Source organism: Pan paniscus, chromosome 3 (assembly GCF_029289425.2).
Source record: "Pan paniscus chromosome 3, NHGRI_mPanPan1-v2.0_pri, whole genome shotgun sequence".
Classification (NCBI taxonomy): Eukaryota; Metazoa; Chordata; class Mammalia; order Primates; family Hominidae; genus Pan; species Pan paniscus.
This window is the reverse complement of record NC_073252.2, coordinates 152,025,200-152,044,195: the sequence shown is the minus strand read 5'-3', so window position 1 is coordinate 152,044,195 and position 18,996 is coordinate 152,025,200. Positions and strand designations below refer to the sequence as shown.

The 18,996-nt window shown below is 37.5% G+C and overlaps 1 long non-coding RNA gene across 1 annotated transcript in view; it reads right to left on the bottom strand.

The window, feature by feature from the left end:
- Positions 1–18,996, bottom strand: part of LOC134730293 (uncharacterized) — a 462,039-nt gene that overhangs the window by 131,546 nt on the left and 311,497 nt on the right. Inside the window, exon 7 of the long non-coding RNA XR_010112048.1 lies at positions 9,909–10,035. This is a non-coding gene — a long non-coding RNA (uncharacterized LOC134730293). The remainder of the gene's footprint in view (positions 1–9,908; positions 10,036–18,996) is intronic.

The window sequence follows — 18,996 nt, the reverse complement described above, 5'->3', positions numbered from 1 at the left end:
CCAAGCCATGCATATATACTAAGGGCCCATCCCCATCAAGAGATTCAATCCACTCCACTTCAATTGTAAGAGTATGCTTTTAATACTAAATTTTAATGAAATTCAAGCAAAGCTTTTTGTTGCTCAATCTCTTTAACCAGGTGCCAAAAATCTGGCCAAATGTATGGAGGCAGATTCTTCTTCTTTGAACCACCACAAGGACTTTGATGTTTATGCCGAGTAGAAGGATTCTAGCTTGATTATCCTTTCTTCCAAAAGACCATCCCTTTCTTGGTAAGGAGCATGCTGCCTGATTTATCCAGCTTGGAAGGACACCATGAACTTGGCCTTCCAAACCTACTTATTAAAAATCTCTTCCCTTTTCTGGTCAGCCTTAAGAATCACAAAGATTCTCACACAACAAAGTAATTAACTGTTGCCAATTTTTTCTGAAAAAATAATTACGTTTAAGATAACTCAAATATACTTTTTATTGGCATTTTCTGTTTATTATTATACCTTTTAAAAAGCAACAAAACTAAAACTCTATCCCTTTGACACTAGATTTTATAATTTGAAAAATGAGTTTGCCTTGTGCTTCCAAATCCACCTGATGTTTCTTCGGACAAATTGTTACACAATGTATTGCCTGTTGTTCTCAAGCCTTAACTGTATAATTTAAAAGTATAACTAATATATTCCTATGAAAATTTATGTAAATACCTCAACACATGACATTTTTTAACAAGTTACTACATATAGTACCCCATTCCTGCTGGCACTCAGTGCAAACATCTTGTCTTAATTCAACAGTTCAAATTTTCTTCAGACTTTGATTACCCTTGATTAATTTCTCAATCCCAGCTGACACCATTCTAAAAGGTTAAAAAAAATTAATCACTCCAATGTCATTCCAGATAAGACAAGCACAGGTTTTAAAATGCTTGTTAGGCTTGTGGAGTGGAATTTAAGACATCCTATATATAAAATTATTACACAGAAATTGGGAAATTAGTCACGGACCCAGGCACTAGAAAAACATGTTTGCTTTTTGATACCTCTGCAAGCTAAATTTCATTATTCCCTCATTAAGGGTTATATAGGGTAGTTACACAGCACCCATGGTCATCAGTTGTAAAGAGAATACTAGCCACGTTGTTTATTTTATACGTAAGTACAGCCAACCAAACATGCTTAACCACTTACAGCAGTTTATTGACACTGGCGAGAAACAATTTAGAAAAGCAAATGATGCAAATTGTATATGGTGGAGTTCTCAAGATTTCCTCCCCCCAACAAATTTTATTTAGAAACAGCTTTGTAACATTGAAAACATGCCAAAAATTTGGAAAGTAACAAGCAATCAGGTACTTTTTCCACCTAAAGTTATAATTTGGTTATGTGCCAATCTCAAACAGTAGATTTTTCAAATTCAACCAGTTTCATTCATCAGAATGTGAAGATCTATTCAACAATGACTATATAGAGATATTTATTAGGTCTTCAAGCCTGAACTAGTGAGCAGAAATCAAGCAAAAGCTGTGCACGGAGCAGCATTATAATCACCAAATTTCAAAGCAAGAAAAGACCGCTAACATCATTAACATATTTTGTTTCAGTTTTGACCAAATACTATAGTTAAATGTATGTTATATATGGAAATAAAAATTAGTTTCAGTTTGCAAGTACCCATATAAATAGATTTCCTTTAAAAGATAACATGGGAATTTTATGTGTATTGTAGCACTGCATAGTATGATAAATGATACAATATAATATAATTATTATTTCATTATTTATCATTACTGCATTACAGGGTCTCATCAGTCAACACTTTAGCACGGAGGCAATGTTACACAGGAGATGAGAATATGACCAAACTGTATTTTGTCCTGCTATTTACTGGATCTGTTACCTTTGGCATGTTCATTAACCTCCTGCTGCCCAAGTCTCCCCATTTGAAAAATAGGGATAATAGGGGTAGAGCCAAGATGGCTGAACAGGAACAGCTCCAGTCTACAGCTCCCAGCGTGAGCAATGCAGAAGACGGGTGATTTCTGCATTTTCAACTGAGGTTTGAAGAGAGTAATGGTTCTCCCAGCATGCAGCTGGAGATCTGAGAATGGACGGACTGCCTCCTCAAGTGGGTCCCTGACCCCCGAGTAGACTAACTGGGAGGCACCCCCGAGTAGGGACAGAATGACATCTCACATGGCCGGGTACTCCTCTGAGACAAAACTCCGAGAGGAACAATCAGGCAGCAACATTTGCTGTTCACCAATATCCACTGTTGTGCAGCCTCCGCTGCTGATACCCAGGCAAACAGGGTCTGGCGTGGACCTCCAGCAAACTCCAACAGACCTGCAGCTGAGGGTCCTGACTGTTAGAAGGAAAACTAACAAACAGAAAGGACATCCACACCAAAACCCCATCTGTACGTCACCATCAAAGACCAAAGGTAGATAAAACCACAAAGATGGGGAAAAAACAGCAGAAAAACTGGAAACTCTAAAAATCAGAGGGCCTCTCCTCCTCCAAAGGAATGCAGCTCCTCACCAGCAACAGAACAAAGCTGGACGGAGAATGACTTGATGAGCTGAGAGAAGAAGGCTTCAGACGATCAAACTACTCCGACCTAAAAGAGGAAGTTCGAACCCATGGCAAAGAAGTTAAAAACCTTGAAAAAAAAGCAGACGAATGGCTAACTAGAATAACCAATGCAGAGAAATCCTTAAAGGACCTGATGAAACTGAAAACCACAGCATGAGAACTATGTGACGAATGCACAGCCTCAGTAGCCGATTCAATCAACTGGAAGAAAGGGTATCAGTGATGGAAGATCAAATGAATGAAATGAAGCAAGAAGAGAAGTTTAGAGAAAAAAGAATAAAAAGAAACGAACAAAGCCTCCAAGAAATATGGGACTATGTGAAAAGACCAAATCTATGTCTGATTGGTGTAACTGAAAGTGACGGGGAGAATGGAACCAAGTTGGAAAACACTCTGCAGGATATTATCCAGGAGAACTTCCCCAATCTAGCAAGGCAGGCCAACATTCAAATTCAGGAAATATACAGAACGCCACAAAGATACTCCTCGAGAAGAGCAACTCCAAGACACATATTTGTCAGATTCACCAAAGTTGAAATGAAGGAAAAAATGTTAAGGGCAGCCAGAGAGAAAGGTCGGGTTACTCACACAGGGAAGCCCATCAGACTAGCAGTGGATCTCTCGGCAGAAACTCTACAAGCCAGAAGAGAGTGGGGACCAATATTCAACATTCTTAAAGAAAAGAATTTTCAACTCAGAATTTCATATCCAGCCAAACTAAGCTTCATAAGTTAAGGGGAAATAAAATCCTTTACAGACAAGCAAATGCTGAGAGATTTTGTCACCACCAGGCCTGCCCTAAAAGAGCTCCTGAAGGAAGCTCTAAACGTGGAAACGAACAACCGGTACCAGCCACTGCAAAAACATGCCAAATTATAAAGACCACTGAGGCTAGGAAGAAAGTGCATCAAATAATGAGCAAAATAACCAGCTAACATCATAATGACAGGATCAAATTCACACATAACAATATTAACCTTAAATGTAAATGGGCTAAATGTCCCAATTAAAAGACACAGACTGGAAATTGGATAAAGAGTTAAGATCCATCAGTGTGCTGTATTCAGGAAACCCATCTCACGTGCAGAGACACATATAGGCTCAAAATAAAGGGATGGAGGAAGATCTACCAAGAAAATGGAAAACAAAAAAAGGCAGGGGTCGCAATCCTAGTCTCTGATAAAACAGAGTTTAAACCAACAAAGATCAAAAGAGACAAAGAAGGCCATTACATAATGGTAAAGGGATCAATTCAACAAGAAGAGCTAACTATCCTAAATATATATGCACCCAATACAGGAGCACCCAGATTCATAAAGCAAGTCCTTAGTGACCTACAAAGAGACTTAGACTCCCACACAATAATAATGGGAGACTGTAACACCCCACTGTCAACATTAGACAGATCAATGAGACAGAAGGTTAACAAGGATATCCAGGAATTGAACTCAGCTCTGCACCAAGCCGACCTAATAGACATCTACAGAACTCTCCAACCCAAATCAACAGAATATACAGTCTTCTCAGCACCACACCGCACCTATTCCAAAATTGACCACATAGTTGGAAGTAAAGCACTCCTCAGCAAATGTAAAAGAACAGAAATTATAACAAACTGTCTCTCAGACCACAGTGCAATCAAACTAGAACTCAGGATTAAGAAACTCACTCAAAACCGCTCAACTACATGGAAACGGAACAACCTGCTCCTGAATGACTACCGCGTACATAACGAAATGAAGGCAGAAATAAAGATGTTCTTTGAAACCAGTGAGAACAAAGACACAACAAACCAGAATCTCTGGGACACATTCAAAGCAGTGTGTAGAGGGAAATTTATAGCACTAAATGCCCACAAGAGAAAGCAGGAAAGATCTAAAATTGACACCCTAACATCACAATTAAAAGAACTACAGAAGCAAGAGCAAACACATTCAAAAGCTAGCAGAAGGCAAGAAATAACTAAGATCAGAGCAGAACTGAAGGAAATAGAGACACACAAAAATCTTCAAAGAATCAATGAGTCCAGGAGCTGGTTTTTTGAAAAGATCAACAGAATTGATAGACTGCTAGCAAGACTAATAAAGAAGAAAAGAGAGAAGAATCAAATAGAAGCAATAAAAATGATAACGGGGATATCACCACCGATCCCACAGAAATACAAATCACCATCAGAGAATACTATAAACACCTCTACGCAAATAAACTAGAAAATCTAGGAGAAATGGATAAATTCCTCAACACATACACCCTCCCAAGACTAAACCAGGAAGAAGTTGAATCTCTGAATAGACCAATAATAGGCTCTGAAATTGAGGCAATAATTAATAGCTTACCAACCAAAAAAAGTCCAGGACCAGATGTATTCACAGCCAAATTCTACTAGAGGTACGAGGAGGAGTTGGTACCATTCCTTCTGAAACTATTCCAATCAATACAAAAAGAGGGAATCCTCCCTGACTCATTTTATGAGGCCAGCATCATCCTGATACCAAAGCCTGGCAGAGACACAACCAAAAAAGAGAATTTTAGACCAATATCCCTGATGAACATCGATGCAAAAATCCTCAATAAAATACTGGCAAACTAAATCCCGCAGCACATCAAAAAGCTTATCCACCATGATCAAGTGGGCTTCATCCCTGGGATGCAAGGCTGGTTCAACATACACAAATCAATAAACGTAATCCAGCATATAAACAGAACCAAAGACAAAAACCACATGATTATCTCAATAGATGCAGAAAAGGCCTTTGACAAAATTCAGCAACCCTTCATGCTAAAAACTCTCAATAAATTAGGTATTGATGGGACGTATCTCAAAATAATAAGAGCTATCTATGACAAACCCACAGCCAATATCATACTGAATGGGCAAAAACTGGAAGCATTCCCTTTGAAAACTGGCATACGACAGGGATGCCCTCTCTCACCACTCCTATTCAACATAGTGTTGGAAGTTCTCGCCAGGGAAATCAGGCAGGAGAAAGAAATAAAGGGTATTCAATTAGGAAAAGAGGAAGTCAAATTGTCCCTGTTTGCAGATGCCATGATTGCATATCTAGAAAAACCCATCATCTCAGCCCAAAATCTCCTTAAGCTGATAGGCAACTTCAGCAAAGTCTCAGGATACAAAATCAATGTGCAAAAATCACAAGCATTCTTATACACCAATAACAGACAAACAGCCAAATCATGAGTGAACTCCCATTCACAATTGCTTCAAAGAGAATAAAATACCTAGGAATCCAACTTACAAGGGATGTGAAGGACCTCTTCAAGGAGAACTACAAACCACTGCTCAATGAAATAAAAGAGGAAACAAACAAATGGAAGAACATTCCATGCTCATGGGTAGGAAGAATCAATATCATGAAAATGGCCATAGTGCCCAAGGTAATTTATAGATTCAATGCCATCCCCATCAAGCTAACAATGACTTTCTTCACAGAATTGGAAAAAACTTCTTTAAAGTTCATATGGAACCAAAAAAGAGCCTGCATTGCCAGGTCAATCCTAAGCCAAAAGAAGAAAGCTGGAGGCATCATGCTACCTGACATCAAACTATACTACAAGGCTACAGTAACCAAAACGGCATGGTACTGGTACAAAAACAGAGATATAGACCAATGGAACAGAACAGAGCCCTCAGAAATAATGCCGCATATCTACAACCATCTGATCTTTGACAAACCTGACAAAAACAAGAAATGGGGAAACGATTCCCTATTTAATAAATGGTGCTGGGAAAACTGGCTAGCCATATGTAGAAAGCTGAAACTGGATCCCTTCCTTACACCTTATACAAAAATTAATTCAAATGGATTAAAGACTTAAATGGTAGACCTGAAACCACAAAAACCCCAGAAGAAAACCTAGGCAATACCATTCAGGACATAGGCATGGGCAAGGACTTCATGTCTAAAACACCAAAAGCAATGGCAACAAAAGCCAAAATTGAAAAATGGGATCTAATTAAACTAAAGGGCTTCTGCACAGCAAAAGAAACTACCATCAGAGTGAACAGGCAACCTACAGAATGGGAGAAAATTTTTGCAATCTACTCATCTGACAAAGGGCTAATATCCAGAATCTACAATGAACTCCAACAAATTTACAAGAAAAAAACAAACAATCCCATCAAAAAGTAGGCGAGGGATATGAACAGACAGTTCACAAAAGAAGATATTTATGCAGCCAAGACACATGAAAAAATGCTCATCATCACTGGCCATCAGAGAAATGCAAATCAAAACCACAATGAGATACCATCTCACACCAGTTAGAATGGCGATCATTAAAAAGTCAGGAAACAACAGGTGCTGGAGACAATGTGGAGAAATAGGAACACTTTTACACTGTTGGTGGGACTGTAAACTAGTTCAACCATTGTGGAAGTCAGTGTGGTGATTCCTCAGGGATCTAGAACTAGAAATACCATTTGACCCAGCAATCCCATTACTGGGTCTATACCCAAAGGATTATAAATCATGCTGCTATAAAGACACATGCACATGTATGTTTATTGTGGCACTATTCACAATAGCAGAGACTTGGAACCAATCCAAATGTCCACCAATGATAGACTGGATTAAGAAAATGTGGCACATATACACCATGGAATACTATGCAGCCATAAAAAAGGATGAGTTCATGTCCTTTGTAGGGACATGGATGAAGCTGGAAACCATCATTCTCAGCAAACTATCGCAAGGACAAAAAACCAAACACCGCATGTTCTCACTCATAGGTGGGAATTGAACAATGAGAACACATGGACACAGGAAGGGGAACATCACACACTGGGGCATGTTGTGGGGTGGGGGGAGTGGGGAGGGATAGCATCAGGAGATATACCTAATGTTAAATGACAAGTTAATGGGTGCAGCACACCAACATGGCACATATATATACATATGTAACAAACCTGCATGTTGTGCACATGTACCCTAAAACTTAAAGTATAATAAAAAAAAGAAAAATAGGGATAATAATATCTTCTCTTAAGTAGACCATATGAAAATTTGAACAAAAAAAATTTGTGAAATCACTAACACAGTTCCTAGCACATAATACACAATTACTGATAGCATTTCTTTTTTACTCTAGACGCTTTCTTTCTAGAATAGTATTCAATATGGTTCACAGTACTAATACATTTAGTGCTGACAGATATTACTTGAGAAACTTTGATTTTTGCTGAACTCATCTTACATCTGTCTAGGCAATGAGAGTGATGTGTGCCTGCTAAGTCTTGGTATTCTCATGGACAAGAAAGGTACTATTTGCATGCCAAGCGTATTATATTTGGTTATCTCATTATTTCTCACAATAATCATGTGAGGCAGGAACCATGATTCTTTCGATTCTTTAGATGAGAACCTAAAGGTAAAATGTTTCCTAAGGTTACACAGGCAGTCAAGTGGTGGAAGGAGCATTCAGATATGTGAAATTTGAAGTTAGATAATAATCACCAACTTTTAGTACCTCTCAGGCTGTATGTTAATTTATTTAAATTACATGGTTGAAGGGGAAACAGCATTTAGAGGGTGGAGAATAGGGAGGAACCATGTGCCTGGGGCTCACACTATGGAGAGAGAAGAGGCGGAGCCCAGTGAAGTTTGTAGTTTGCATTTATGCACCTGCAGGACAACAGAAACATCTGATTCAAGAACGCTGGTCTCCTGGCTGAGTTGGCAGCCATCGCGTCTGTATACACTGCATGCATTTGAGTCGCAGTCCAAGTCTGCTCATGATTATGTCTTCTGATCCCAGAGTGTGAAAACGAAATCCAGATTCTTGTAGCTAACATATTACACTCCAAGTTAGATATCCATTGTAACAAGGAGAAGACAGTGGGATTAAATATCTACTATGTCTATGGCAACAAACTGTTCTGCCATGAGGCTTTTGGCCAAAATCAGCAACTGATCTGGAGATCACTGTTGTGCAGAATTTGAACTTGATGGAGTGTGAGGTAGTCCTAGTACTTAATGTTTAACTCACTTAATCCTCACACAAATTCTACATGATAGTACTATAACCAACCCTGCTTAGATGAGGAAACTGAGGCAGGCAGATCTGAAACATCCCTCACATTAGTCAACAATGGGTTTGGGCAGGATTGAAGCTGGGCAGTTTGATGGTACAGCCTGGTCTTCTAATCCCCACAGAACACTCATGCGTGGGGAGGAAAGTACCTGGTCCTTGGCCCTTTAAATTAATGAAATTATCATGACACTCACACACATATGAGCACACTCATGCACCTTCACACTTTACTTTTGCCTCAAGGATGTGGGTAGTTTTAGAATTTAAAAAAAAAAAAAAGTGGTTCCCAGGACTAGGGGCAGGATATGAGGGGGAGTTATTATTTAATGGCATGGAGTTTCAGTTGGGTAAGATGAGAAATTTCTGGAGCCAGATGGCGGTGATGGTTGCACAACAATATAAATGTACTTAAAGCCACTGAACTGTCACTCAAAAATTGTTAAAATGATCAATTCTATGTTGCGCATATTTATCACAATGACAAAAAGTAGGAGTTAAAGAAGAGAAGTTAAATGAGGGTTATCCAACCCAAAGTGTTGACTGTGCCAATGCTGAGAAACTCTGGGTTACAGGGTTAAACAGGTGAGTCTTACAGAGGTGACCAGATGAGTGGCAGTGTTCTGCTACACCGTGTGTTGATTTAACTGGTTTTATTTTTAGACCTTGAGTTTTGTTGTTTGCTATTTTATCTTTCCCAGAGAGAATATAAGATAGAGTTCTGTTGAGCTCCGGGGAAATTGAGCAGGTTCTAAAGGAAGAGTGTTTGTTTCTGTAGCACTTTGAATTTCCATGGCTTGTAATACAGTTTTCAATAAATAAGGATAGTAATTGTGGCCAGATACAGTGGCTTCTGGCTGAAGAGGCCTTGTCATCTCTCAGTGTTTTTTGCAAGAAGACCGATATATAGACAATATTATCTTTTCTAGATTATTCAGAATTACAGAATAAGCTTTAAGTGAGAACAGAATTTCAAATTTAGGTGATAATTTTTGCCTGCTAATCAATAAGATGGAAAAAGAGGACAAAAACTTTGAAAATAACTAAAACCCCAAACTGAGGCATTCAGGCCTCTGTCCACAAGGATTCCATCTCTCAATGAATCAAAACCTTACCCTTGAAGGTCAAAGTTTTCATACCAACCAAGATAAATAAAACTATTAATTTTTTTTCAAAACGTCTCTTAGAAATATCACTCCACATACCTGCTGCTTTTAAAAAATCCAGTCTTAAAAATGGAAAATAAAATTTAATACTGTGTTATTACTTACAGTTGTAATTGGCAAAGTTTCTAGCTGCCTTCTGAATTTTCAAGCACCACCCAGAGTTGTTTTTCTTTCAAAAAGGATTTTTCCCTTAAGGTGTTATGAAGATCTCCAGGTAGAATTGCACGCAGTCCTGTGAAGGATAGATGTTATTTTTTTCACCTCCAGTTTGATGTTTTTAATGCTAACTTTGTAATTTGCCACAAAGAAAAAGTTCTGCATATAATATTGGTATTCTGTTATAGGATTCACACCACACATATTTGTATGGGCCTGTGCCTGGGAATCTTACCTAAATCCTTTATCACTGCAGTTCCCACTGAGGACTTTATCTTTAGATCCAAAGTGCTAGAAAATCTTCTGTGATATTCAAACTTTTAGTCTGTAAAGCTGCTCATGTTGATAATAATGCAGATATACAAGAAAAAGACAAGCAGAGTTTTTAAAATATTTTTGAGAGACCCAAACTATTTCTAGAAGTCTCAGCGGACTTTCATTAATCCATTCAACAAATATATGATGAGCACCATTTGTTTGCCAGACACTGTTTTGGACAACAGAAAAAACAGAAGTGAACAAGACAAGATTCAGCTCTGCCCTTGTGAAATGATTTTTTTGCAAGGGAGTCAGACCTTATACCACCAGTTTGAACAATAACTCATTAAACTTTGAATGAGTTCTCCTTATTAAGTACTTCAAAGAGAAGTATGAAAGTTTATCTGGAAGATTAAACTTGGAGAAATGGATGTTTGAGCTTAGTGCCACCCATGGCCCCAGGCAAGAGTCACCACAACCAGCACTTCAAAGAAGCCCACACCTCCATTCTAGACCAGGCTCGGGGTGCCCTGTACCTCTGAATTCCTGAAAGCACCTCAAGCCTCTTCCCTGGGTCTATCATGCCAGTGGGTACTAAGACAAACAGGTACACCCTAAGGCTTCAGGGTAATGACCAAGAGAGGTTGCTTGCAGTGTGTGTATGTGTGGATTTTGATGTACACACTGGGATATTCACAAGCTCTTCCTTTCATGATGAGAGAAGGAGCCAAGGATGGGCAAAGTAGAAAGATGAGGCTTCGGCCACAAGTCAGGAGTCCCTATTCTTACACCACAGCACTCCCATGTGAAACTGCATGGAATCTGAGAAGTCTAAATTCTGTCTATAGCATGTGTTTCCATTTGCATTCTTGCTTCCAGCCCTAAAAATGTTAGGGGTGGGGCCATCTGATCTGGGCTTTGCAAGACAAGTTGAAACTAAGCAAGAAGAAAGCCTCTACGCAGGAGGCCCACACGTGTCAGGGCTCGGAGGTAGAGAGAAAATGATGTGTCTGAGGAACTGAGAGGAGTCCACTGTGTCTGGCACACAGAGAGGCTTGACTAAAGAGCAGTACAGGGCCAGAAGAAAAGCCTCCCCTGCAGAACAGCCTTAGGAAGCAGCACATTTTATGCCCATAAATAAAGGTCTCCATAGCATATTTTTGAGTAGGTGTGAAAAATTATAAAAAGATTTGCATTGCTATGCTGTAATTTCAACATAATATGTACAAAAAATTGAGACAGATGTTTTAAAAATACTTTTCTTTCAAATTCTGAATGATCAGCATGCCGTTATCACAGTTCTTTTGGACAAATACCATAAATAGGATGGCTTATAAACAACAGAAATTTATTCACAGTTTTGGAAGCTGAGAAGTCCAAGATTAAGATGCCAGCATATTCGGTGTCTAGTGAGGACTCACTTCCTGGTTCACAGATGGCACCTTGTCACTGTGTCCTTGTGGTGGAAGACACAAACACTTCCTGCTTCTTTTATAAGGACACTAATTCCATTTAGGGCGGGTCTCCTCCCATGACCCAATCATGTCCCAAAAAGGCCCCATCTCTTAATATCATCAATTTGTGGATGAGGATTTCAACACATGAATTTTGGGGAACACACATGCAGACCATAGCACCCATTATCTTCGTATTCCTATGAAATGTGAACAGTCATTTCCCATGTCCCCCGAGTCTCAGGCCTAGGATGTGGGGTCTGTTCCCCTCCACTACTCCAGCTGTTTTTACATTGAACAAATATTCATAATATTCATTCATCTCTTTACTCATTTAATTCAGCCATAGTTTATTAAGCTGCAATATAGGAATGATAATACATTAATAGAGAGGTGGGGAGGATGAAATAAATTTTTATATGTGTATGTGTATATATATTTATATATAAATTTCTACATAAATATTTAATGTTTAATATTTTAATTTATCAATATTTTAATACTTAATATTTATAAAGATATATGCATAAATAAATTTATAATGTATATAGTATAATTTTTATATATTAATATGTTTCATATTATATATTTTAAAATTGTATATAATTATATATAATATATTAACATATAAATTTATACATAAATATATATGAACATATAAATTATATTATATAAATTCTCATATATAAATTACATATATCTTATATTACATATATATTATATATAATATTACATATAATATATTACAAATACATATATTACATATAATATATATTACATATAACATATATTATATTACATATAATATATTATATATAATATATATTATATTATATATAATATATTATATATAATATATATTATATTACATATAATATATTATATATTATATATTATATTACATATAATATATAATATATAATATATTATATTACATATAATATATATTATATATAATATAATATTACATATAATATATTATATATAATATATTATATTACATATAATATATATTATATATAATATATAATATTACATATAATATATTATATATAATATATATTATATTACATATAATATATATTATATATAATATAATATATATTATATATAATATACATTATATTACATATTATATATATTATATATAATATATATTATATTACATAAATAATAATATATATTACATATTATATATTATATATAATATATATTATATTACATATATAATAATATATATTACATATAACATATATCATATTACATATAATATATACTATATATAATATATATTACATATAATATATATTATATATAATATATAATATTACATATAATATATATTATATATAATATATAATATGTAATATAATATATATTATATATAATATATAATATTACATATATATTATATATGTAATATGTAATATATAGTATATTACATATATAATAATATATATTACATATAACATATATTATCTTACATATAATATATGTTATATATAATATATATTACATATAATATATGTTATATATAATATATATTATATTACATATAATACATGTTATATATAATATATATTATTATATATGTAATATAATATATATTATTATATATGTAATATAATATATATTATATATAATACATGATATGTAATATATGTTATATGTAATATATATTATATATAATAGAATATATATTATATATAATATATATTATATTACATATCATATATTATATATTATATATTATATTACATATAATATATATTATATATAATATATTTATATGTAATATAATATATAATATATTATATGTACATTACATATAATGTATATGTATATTACATACAATATATATTATATTACATATAATATATATTACATATAATATATAATATGTAATATAATATTATATTACATATAATATATTATATATAATATATATTATATATAATATATATTACATATAATATATATTATATATAATATATATTACATGTAATATATATTATATATAATATATATTACATGTTATATATATTATATATAATATATATTACATGTAATATATATTATATATAATATATATTACATGTAATATATATTATACATTTATATGGAAATTATGTATGATTTATGTTATTTATATAATTTTATATAAATTATAAGTTTATATATAAACAAATTTATTTGTATATAAATATACATATTTACACACACACACATATATTGCTTAGAACAGCACTAGGAAACCACCAGGCACACAATAGGATGATATGCACCAATTAGCAGGAAAATTCTTAAGAACAAGAATTACTTGTTCTTAAGACCAGAAAGGAAAAGACAGCTACACTACTTGACCAAAGGGATGAAGGCATGGAGTAGAATGCTGTGTTACGGAAGAATGAGCCATCAGTGTGACAAAGAATGGCTGGGTCTAGTGTTGGGAGATGGGCCTAATAGGAATGAGATTAAGGAGGGACTTGGATCCCATGCTAAGGAGTTGGGCTTTTATTCAGCAGGGCAGTGTTTCTCAAAGTGTGGCCCTTGGACATTAGAATCCCCTGTGTGGCTTCTTAAAAATAAGGACCCCTGCCTCCTAATCTCCACCCCAATAATGAGTTGGAATATAAGGCCTGGGACATTTTAACAGGCTTTCCAGGTGATTCTTGTTTATAGTCATGGTTGCGATACTGAGATACTATGAAGAGTCAAAGTATGTTTTCCAAACATATAGTTTGTATAATAAGCTTTGTCTTAGACAAGTGGCTGGCTATACCCATACATACTATGGGCAGTAGCAAGAAAGCTCCTCTTCCAGAAGAAAAACATGTATTTGTTACAGAAGTGTGAGTTTCCCTTTAAGAAAATAAATTCGTGTAAGATGCTTGTTGCCAGATATGTTAAGCCAAAGGGGAAAGAAATCTCAAAGCAAATACACTTTTTGCCAGCAAAATATGTTCCCTCATTGTTCCCTAAGATTCTGACATTCGAGGGAGAAAAGATACTAAATTCTCCTAGAAATAATAAGACTTGTTGGTTTTTCTCTATTATGCAATACAGACCTCTAACCTAAATTAACCTCAAGGTTAATTTACACTTTAGGTAATATAAATTACAAAACAATGGCTGGAATGAAAAATGATAATGTTTCACATTTCTATGAGTTAATTTCAATGAAAATGCAACTTTATCAAACCTTCTTTAAGAGATGCATCATCCTAAAACGTTATATATTGCTCAATACAAGCTCCTGTGTTTAAGATTTTTAGTTTTACGATTTCCTTCCCCATGAGCTTGACTATTTAATAAAGAATTAAAGACATTTTGCTAAAACCTAAACATATCACAAAGTTCTTTGTTAATTATTACCCTTTGTAAGATGGATCATCACCTTTCGTAATATGGAATGTGTATAAAAACATACATTTTCAAAGTGTGTTTAACAATATGGGACTTTTACAAATTATAAGAATTTATTTGTATTAATTATATATTTATGATCTTTAGCTTATAAAAAATAGATCCCCAAGTGTAGATTAAAGATTAGAAGAACATAAAATAGTAGTTAACCCTGTGATCCTAGGGATGGTGATATTATGGATTTTTACCTCCTGCTTCGTGCTTTTCTGTAATTTGAAAACTTCTAAAATAAAGTTACCTTAGTTTTATAACTTTAAAAAGGCCCCAAATGTGCATAACGTGGCGGGGAGCAAGATGCAAGGAGCAGAGATGAGACGGAGCAGCAGCGTGGTGAATAGCTTGTGCGGGGAGAAAGATGAGAGCTCCCCCAGCCAACTGCAGAAACCCCTTCTCCCTCTTTGTGCTCCTGTATCTTCGTTGAGAGGGCCCATCCTCCACTAAACAGGGAGTTCCCTGAGGTCAGGAACTGCTTAGAAACTGGTACCTTTAAGATAACACCGAATCTGGCCCAGAGATGTTCCATAGCGGCTTCCTGTAACTGGTCTCCAGTTCTTCAGAAGCTTCCTCTGACATCCCATCTGGCTGAGTCAAGATTTCTGGGACTCTGGATCCTGCTGTTTAAAGATGGCTGCCTCACTTTGTGAGCTGATTGCCAGCCCCCGCAGGTTGAAGAGAAATGATCTCATGTTCCACTCCAGAGAGCTATAGACAGGGCTAGCTAACCAGGTGTTAGGATCCAAGGAGAGGGCTCCCTGCTCTGAAATATCCACATGGGTTCCTGGCATTTTACCATCATAACTTCATTCCTTTGGGGGTTGAATTCTTGTAACAGTCCCTATTAAAATGCAAATGCCTCTGGGAGGCGTTAAGCCCTTGTCAGCAAACACCTTGCTTATTAGCTAACACCTGAGCCAACAGCCATCTGAGAGCACGTGCCTATTGGGAAATCAGTTCCTAGAGAGGTGGGGAAATAGTGGGGGCAGCTGGAGGACAGCTGAAGGACCTTAGGGTGATGAAGCTCAAACTGTCAGATTTCCAGGGCTGGATCTGGCACTAGGAGTGGGTTAGGAATGTCAGTTGTCAGTGAGCACTCCAAACAGGTGCTGGAGAGGGTTGAAGGGGTCTATCTTTCTTGGGCCTGGTGGTCAAGGTACAAGCCCAGGTGGGGCATATGGCAGGTGGGTGTGCTCCTGGCCTCAGTGCCCTCAGCCTTCCAGGTAGTTTTGATACAGACAGGAAACAGGAAAATACTGGGTAGAAGAGGCCAGTTCCCCAGCAAAGGCCCCACCTTCAAGCCTGAAGACCCATGGTCCTAAATGAGGACAGGCATTCCTGTTTTCACGCCCAAAAAGTTGCCTTTTGGCCTGCCACGCCCCCTATGCTGCACCCATATACACCCCGAACCCCAGGCTCCAGAAGCCAACCAGCAAGCCAGCAGACCAGCAGAGGGATGGTGGAACAACACAACAGAGAAAGACAGAAGAGGAGGATCGTCTGAATGCCGAGAGGAGTCTGGCCGGGTTGGTTAGAGAGGAGTCCAGCCACTGGGTGGCCTGACTCCAGGGGAAGATTACCATCCCACTCCAACCCCCACTTTCGGTTCCCCATCCATTCCACTGAAAGCCACCTCCACCACTCAATATAACCTCACATTCACCCTTCAAGCCTGAGTGTGACCCAATTTTTCCAGGATGCTGGGCAAGAGCTCAGGATACAGAAAGCTGTCACACTGGTCTTCTGCCTTTGCAAAAAAGCAGAGGGTCCATTGAGCTGGCTAACACTCAAGCCATCTGTAGATAGCAAAGCTGAAAGAGCTTTGTAACTGGGGCTGCAAGCACCCACCCCTAGACACTACCTCGGGGCCAGAGCCCAAAGCACTCCCCCTGCCTCTGCACCTGCCTGTCTGCATGCTCCCCCTCCCGCTAGGGGTTTGATAGGCAAGTGAGCCTGTCCTACAGGCAGGTGAGCATGTCCTGCAAGGGGGATCAGGGAACTCTCCTATTTCAGTTTTACTTTCTTGTCAAGTCCCATACATAAATACAGGATTTCAAAATGTATTGAGAGAGGGTTTTTTCATATTTGTATTCTTTTTAAATAAGATTGTGGCTTTTTGAGTCATACGCATTAAGCTTCAGTGTTTGGTTAGTGCTGCACCTCACCATTCAAATAAATAATATGGCAGCTGTTTACTCCTTTGCCTTCCATCAATCAAATAACACACGTTTACCTCCTGTCATTTCTTTTCAAACACCGAAACCTGCTTTTCCTAAGTATTTTTTAAACTGTTCCCTGAAAGCCTTCCTGCTGGTCTGTGTCTTTGTGGAAATCCCATGAATATAGAGAAAGACGCTGAATGTTCCTACTTTCATATTATTCGTCACCACAGGAGAGCTAAATGGCACTCTGGATTAAGATTGCATGAATAGTTTTCAAATATTTGGGGTTCAAAAAACCCAAAATGTGTTTTGCCAAAACATTTGCTTTCCTCGTTTTTTTAAACCTATGTTTATTTCAAGGAGCATTAATTCCATGTGTTTTTAATGCATTTACACTCAGTTCATTAAAATGCTACTCTCTCTCATGTTTTTGGCGTCCGAGAGCCCCAGCAGGCCCTCCTACTTTGAGCGGGTTGGTGTGCTGGGCGCCCGAGCGCAGAAGCGGGAATGGTTCACGCTCAGCCCTTCCCGGAGCCCACTAGGTCCAGGCCCTGCCGGGTCTGGCACGGCGCACTGCCACCCCAGGCCCTGGCGCCACGGTGCCGTCAGACTCTGCTGGGCACAGGGACCAATTATTAATAGTAGTCAGGAAGGTCCTTGCCATTTTAGCGCTTGGGTCAGAACTGAGTGTTTGGAAATTCTAGCCCTGCCTCCGTGAATCCTGGTAACCCTGAGGACTTGAGAGCCAAGCCCCCTGCAGCCCACATGACCCTATTAAATATCAAGACCAAGGGGGTGATTAGGAGCGGAGAATGCCTCCATTGTCTCTGTTTCGGTAGCAGTGGGGAATGAATCCAACCTTGAGAAAAGTGAATGCAGAACTGGAATCTGAAATTGCTTAGTAAGTAGCAGACGGTACCCTTGATCCGTCCTTTCGCCATTTTCTTCGGGATGCATTGGCCTATCCCGAATGGGATGGTATTTCTGAAAGGCGTGGAGTACAGACAGGACTGTAGGAAGAAGGATGACTGGCGCTGCTGGACTAGCTCAGGGTAGACTCTTTCCAAAATTAAACATCTCCATGCGTGTTTCTGGTGGTTTTCCACATGTCGACCACTAGACTAAATTCCCTACATATTCTCCGCACTTTGCAATTGAGCAAAATGAGGTGCAGAGAAGAAAGGGACTTGCCTCAGGTCCTCAGCAGCACCACAGTCATGGTGGCTTTGCTTTGACGCTCTCACACCTGCTACATTGCTGTCTCCCAGGAGAGTCCAGGCCAGACGCTGCTCCTACCTTCACATGAAAGAGCTGAGTCGCTCCCCTTTAGCAGAGAGCATTCCTGGAGGAAAGGCAGTTACTTTGCTAGGGCTTGGGAGGTGCACAGTGCTAGGAAGGGAATTTTCAAGCGTTCTTCCATCATAGCATTAGAAGGGACTCGACACCATTTTGTCTATCTGCCCTCAACTCCTTCTCTATTCCAAGAATAGTGTGCTCCAGTTTCTTGTGTCCCCTCTTGAAGTGTGGGCCACAGAATGGAACACAACACTCTAAATGTGGTCTAGCCAGCACTGAAGGGTAAGGCTGCCTGTTCTACTTTCAACACTCTCAGCCTACTAACAAAGCCGCAGTTTTGACTGTTTTTCAAACCCACTCATTATGTGGTTACGTCATTGTGCTGTAGCCTCATATTGAATTGCCAGTTAACAAACACACTTACTTTTGTATTATTTATTTGCTTAT